We start from the raw sequence: 5783 nt of genomic DNA, 5'->3' as shown, positions 1-5783 counted from the left end.
AATTATAATAATATTTATGTAGTTTTTTTAAGTGAGGCCAAAGATATTTATGAAGCATTTGAAGTAAAGAGAGGGTAGATTTAAGAGACATTGTACAGGTGCTTGCATGGTACACATCTGTAAATCTCAGAGTCTCAGAAAGCTGAGGCAGGAGTATCCCAAGTTCAGGACCAGCTTGGGCAACTTAGTGAGAACTTGTCTCAAAATAAACAAATAGAGGGGGCTGGGGATATAGTTCAGTTGGTAGAGTGCTTGCCTCACATGCACAAGGCCCTGGGTTCAATCCCCAGCTCTGCCAAAAAATAAACAAACAAATAAAATAAACAAATAGAGAAAGGCAAGGATGGTAGCTACCCCCCCCATTTAATTGCCAATGAGATAGAGACTGTGAACATAAAGTCACAACAGAAAGTCACTATAATTTGGTATCTAACTAAATGTGGTCAGAGAGAACTTGGGATGATTCTGAATTTGGGAACATGGAAATTGAAATAATGTTGGTAGAAAGAGGCAAGTCAAGGCATAGCTTATAAAATAAGTTTGAGGTGGGTCTAGGTGGACTGGATTGGGGGGTTCACAAATGGAAAGGAACCATCTAGCCATCTAGTAGAAAGGAGTTAGGCTGGGGTTGTGGCTCAGTGGTAGAGCACTCACCTAGTTTGCGTGAGGCACTGGGTTCGATCCTCAGCACCATGTAAAAATGAAGTATAGATATTGTGTGTCCACCTAAAACTAAAAAATAAATATATATTTTTAAAAAGAAAGGATTAAAACAGAATAGAGTGGTCAGGGCTGGAGCCAGAGGTTGAGGAGGCATTACTATGATTTTAGAGATATTTGGAGCATCTACTACAAAAGAAAAATAGATGCTGAAAATAGAAGGATGTTTTTTGAGTCTACCATGCACACCTGGTTGTGATCACTTGTGTGGAAATTAGAGTTGTGTTTAAATACTGACTGTGCTTGTTTCTTGCTCTGTGACCTTCAACAAGTGCCTAAACCTCTCTTAGCCTCAGTTTTTTCAGCTGTGAAATGGTGACGCTAATCTTACCTGCTTCATTGTGAGGATTCAATGAGATAATCTGTATAGAGCACTCAGGACATTGCCTGGCACATAGGTAGAGCTGAAAATATTGGTCTATGATTATTAGTAGTATTTTCTTTCATGTGCTTGTCTGTTAGGCAACTTTCTTTTAAAAGGGCTCCTTCATAGTTCAAATGACTTTTTTTTTTTTTTTTTTTTTTTTTTTGTGGGCTGGAATGACGCAAGGTTGACCATAGCATGTCATCTTTGACTTACAGAGGGGTGGACCTACAAGATGTCACTGAAAAGATGAGCTCCTTTTTTTCTTCTGGCAATATGGGCAAATTAAAACAAGGTCATGGGCTTTGTTTGCTGGAAGGCTGAGTGTGTGGCTCAGTGGCAGAGCGCTTGCCCCATGTGTGAGGCACTGGGTTTGATCCTCAGCACCACATAAAAATAAAAATAAATAAACAAATAAAAGAAAGGCATTCTGTTCATCTACAACTACAAAAAAAAGTTTAAAAAGGACTGGAGAGAGCTGGGGATGTGGCTCAAGTGGCAGCGAGCTTGCCTCGCATATGTGAGGCCCTGGGTTCGATCCTTAGCACCACATAAAAATAAATAAATGAAATAAAGGCATGCTATCCATCTACAACTAAAAAATAAATATTTTTTAAAAAAAGGACTGGGGATGTGTCTCAGTGGTTAAGCACCCTTGGGTCCAAAACAAAAAACAAAAAACAAAACAAACAAACAAAAAAACGTGCTTGACCCAGGAATGAGGAGATTCCTCTTCACCTGCTGCCATTGACTCCCCTACAGAAAGTACAGCTCTGGCCACTGCTTACATTTGTTCCCTCCTGCTGCAGCATTAATCAATCTGTAGTCTTCTGCTACTACATGTTAATGCAATCAAAGAGATCACAGTGACCTTAAGATTTCCTGATTAATTCTTTTTTCCCCTTGTCAGCATTACTTTCTTTAATTTCTCAGCACTTGGCTCATTTTCTCGGCTCACTTGGCTCTGCTCCATGCTCCAAGTACCGTTTTTTTTCCTCTATAGACAAGAGGGTTTGGGTGAAGTCATGGAGTTCTGGGCTGTTTGGCAGTGGCAGATGGAGAAGCTGTCCTTGAATGAAGGCCTACTCCCCCAAAAGGAGGGCTTTGGGGTTTTTACAAAAAGCAATCTTAGAAAGGGACATTTGGAAATGAGAAAGAGATATAGACAGACATAGAGGGATCTTGTATATAAATGAGAAATTAGGAGAAACTGGTAGGAACAAACTGAAAGCATTTTATCTCAGATAAAAGGAGGAACAGAAAGAAACCCAGTGAAGGGAACATTAAATGTGAAGGATTACCAATTTTCCAGAGGCTTCTTGAATAAGGTACTTTGAGGGCTGGGGATGTGGCTCAAGCGGTAGCGTGCTCGCCTGGCATGCGTGCGGCCTGGGTTCGATCCTCAGCACCACATACCAACAAAGATGTTGTGTCCGCCGAAAACTAAAAATAAATATTAAAAAATTCTCTCTCTCTCTCTCTCTCCTCTCTCTCTTAAAAAAAAATAAGGTACTTTGAGATCTTGGTGGGGAGGATCTTAAGTCTGACACTTGGGTGTACTGCTGTAGTTGATAAAGACTTTCCATAGCAGGACTTGAGATTTTTCTCCTACAAATATATTCCAGTAAATGGTACTACCATTCATCTGCTTACTTAGATCAAACTTCTAGTCATTCTCCTGAGTTTCTTTTGTTGTCTTCCACATTCCATCCTAGACTTCAGCAAATATATCCTGATTTTGACCATCTCTCACCTCTTCCTCAACTGTAACCTAGTGTGAACTACCACCATCTCTTTTTCAGACCCCTGCTATAGAATCCTACTTGATTCCACTCTTTTTGCCAGTGTTCCCATGTATGGTTGTTTGGGTTGTATACCGCACAAGGTCTCGATAGCTATGGGTGTGCCATTTATATCACAAATGCATACTAACTTACATAAGATTGTGCAGATGGGTGCAGACATTCCAGGCTTCTTGGCTGTAAGTCAGAGAGCAGCAAAAGAGAGACTGCTCCTATATAAAATTGCAGCAATGCACATGGTCTTGCACAGACTCCAAAAAGCAAACGCACACATAAACATACACATGTGGTGGCACACACAAGTGGACTCTGTCCTGCCCAAGCCTTAAGTGTCTCCTGAATTCACTTCTTTTACTCACTGTCCATTACCCTCAGGGGCTGAAATCCCATCCCTCCTACACAGAGTTGCCCCATCTGGGGAGAAGGTTGAGCAATGGGGTGCAAAATGAAAGGAAATGTATTAGTGAGAAGAATGTGGGTACACACAGCATAGGCTGCTGCCTACCATGATTCTAATAAACTGCCTTGGGGTGGCTGGGGCTGTGGCTCAGTGGTAGCACACTTACCTGGTATGTGTGAGGCACTGGGTTCGAATAATATAAGTAAATAAATAGATAGATAAATAAAATAAATGTCTACCAATTAATTAAAAAAAAACTCCCTTGGGCAGGACTTAAATTTGATTAGATTGTGCAAGAAAAGTCAAATTTTATTTATTTATTTATGATATTGGGAATTGAACCCAGAGGCATTTTACCACCAAGTTCTACTCTGCTAACCATTTTCAATTTTTTTTTTATTTAATCTTAGTGTAGTGTCTCACTAAGTTGCCTAGGCTGGTCTCAGACTTTCAATCCTCCTGCCTCAGCCTCCCAAGTAGGTGGGATTACAGGTGTGCACTATCAGACCTGCCCAATTTTATTGTTTTTTAACTTGAGGAAGAGCTGGTCTTTTTTTTTTTTTTTTTTTTTTGTAGTCGCAGATTATGGTGGCCCTTTGCCCAACAATCTTAACTCTATACAACAGTCAGCAAGAATTTATTTTTAAGTATATTGATTCTTTGCTTCAAACCTTTCGTTTATATGCCAGTGTTATTAGGCTAAAGATAAAACTCTTACCTGGATTACAAACAAGGTCCCTGCCTTCCTCTACAGCCTCATCTCATTTTACCCTCCCTCTCCTGCCCTGCCTCCAGCCCCAGTCACACTTTTGGTCCCTCAAGCTCATCAAACTCATTTGTGTTTCATGATTCGTGGTATATCTTTTCTATCTGCCCCTGCCCCTCACTTCTAGAGTGTTACCTCTATTAAGCAGGGACTTCATCTTGTTCACCATTATGTTTTCATCACTTAAGCACAATCCCTGGCATGTAATAGGTAGCCCATAAATATTGGCTGAGTAGGGAAATAAATAAACAGGAAAATAGGCAGTTTCGACACCCTCCCCCAAGAGGCTCTAAGACATATATCATTTTAGCCCCATTTTTAATGTGCTTTCAGATCTTCTGGCGAAATGAGATGGTCAGAAAATTCTGTTAGGGCTGGGATGTGGCTCAATCGGTAGCACGCTCGCCTTGCATGCGTGCAGCCCGGGTTCGATCCTCAGCACCACATGAAAGATGCTGTGTCTGCCAAAAACTTAAATAAATAAATAAATAAATAAATTAAAAAAAAAGAAAATTCTGTTAACCATCAGAAAGCCAGGAGGCCTAATCATCAACATCACCAGCAGTTCTTTGTCTATTAGCATGTGCTAAGCATTGCTCTTCACTCATTTCATCTCCACAGCAACCTTAGGAGTTACCTCCTAGTATCATCCCCATTTGACAATGAGCAAACTGAGACCCAGGAGATTCAGCGACTTGGATTCAGGCAGTTTGACGTGAATCTCTCTGTTGTGCTGCAGAGGAGTGAGAGAACTCTTCATTTCCTCTGCTCCCTTTTTCCAAATGCCTGCCACCCTCCAGAGCAATCCCATTGTCTTGAATCCAGCCTTGGGAAGCAGGTAAAAGAGGGGCACATGCCATGTCTGCAAACAGCAGACTAGTTAGCATCTCCGCAGGGAAGGAGCCACTTTGGTGATTGACAATATAAATTAAAAAGCTGAGATATTTTGTGCTATCTTGATATCAAAAGCTATAAAACCATCAAATCCTAAGCCAGCCTTGCCAAACTAACGGGGAGTTGCAGCCACAGAGCAAATTTAACACCTCTTTAAATTTTTCTGACATCAAAAGGAATGCTTCCACGGAGGTGAGAATGGCATTAGCTGGAAGCTCTATGGGGTGAAAGCTCAGCTATTACAGGGCTGGAATGCACCCGCCTCCTTCACATGGGAAGAGAAATTGACACCTGGAGAAGGGGCAACCAACCAGGCAGACTTTACAGAGAATGAAAAATAAGAGTGGGAAAAGGTAATACCATTCCCATTCTTAACATGTCAGCATGCTTGTGGGCATAATAGCAATATTTTTCTAGGGCTGGGGTTGTGGCTCAGGGTAGAGCACTTGTCTCACATGTGTGAGGCACTAGGTTCAATTCTCAGCACCACAGAAAAAAATAAGTAAATAAAACAAAGGTATTTTATCCATCTACAACTAAAAGAAATCTAAAAAAGATAAAGGAGTCTTGCTTTTATTTTCACCAAGTGGTGTGTGTGTGTGTGTGTGTGTGTGTGTGTGTGTGTGTGTGTGTGTTGGGTGAGTGGGAGGTTTGCCTCAAGAACTGTTAAGGGGAGAATGAAAAGATCTGCATTGTGAAAGGGAAGGGGTGAAGAAAAATGTTAGAATTGGTACAGTGTTTGATAAATAACTAGTCATTTGTGACATAATCATATACACACTGCAAACAACACCCCTCTCTGTGGCAGAAACAGAGGGGATGTTCTCAATGGAGGGA

General features: G+C 41.0%; 1 non-coding gene across 1 annotated transcript; it reads left to right on the top strand.

The window, feature by feature from the left end:
• Positions 1-221: 221 nt before the first annotated feature.
• Trnav-cac (transfer RNA valine (anticodon CAC)) lies at positions 222-298 on the top strand. The gene has a single exon. It is a non-coding gene; the product is annotated as a tRNA-Val (tRNA).
• Positions 299-5783: the final 5485 nt, after the last annotated feature.

This window comes from Urocitellus parryii, chromosome X (genome assembly GCF_045843805.1).
Source record: "Urocitellus parryii isolate mUroPar1 chromosome X, mUroPar1.hap1, whole genome shotgun sequence".
Lineage (NCBI taxonomy): Eukaryota > Metazoa > Chordata > Mammalia > Rodentia > Sciuridae > Urocitellus > Urocitellus parryii.
The sequence above is the reverse complement of the archived record's forward strand: the minus strand, read 5'-3'. Positions and strand labels throughout refer to the sequence as shown.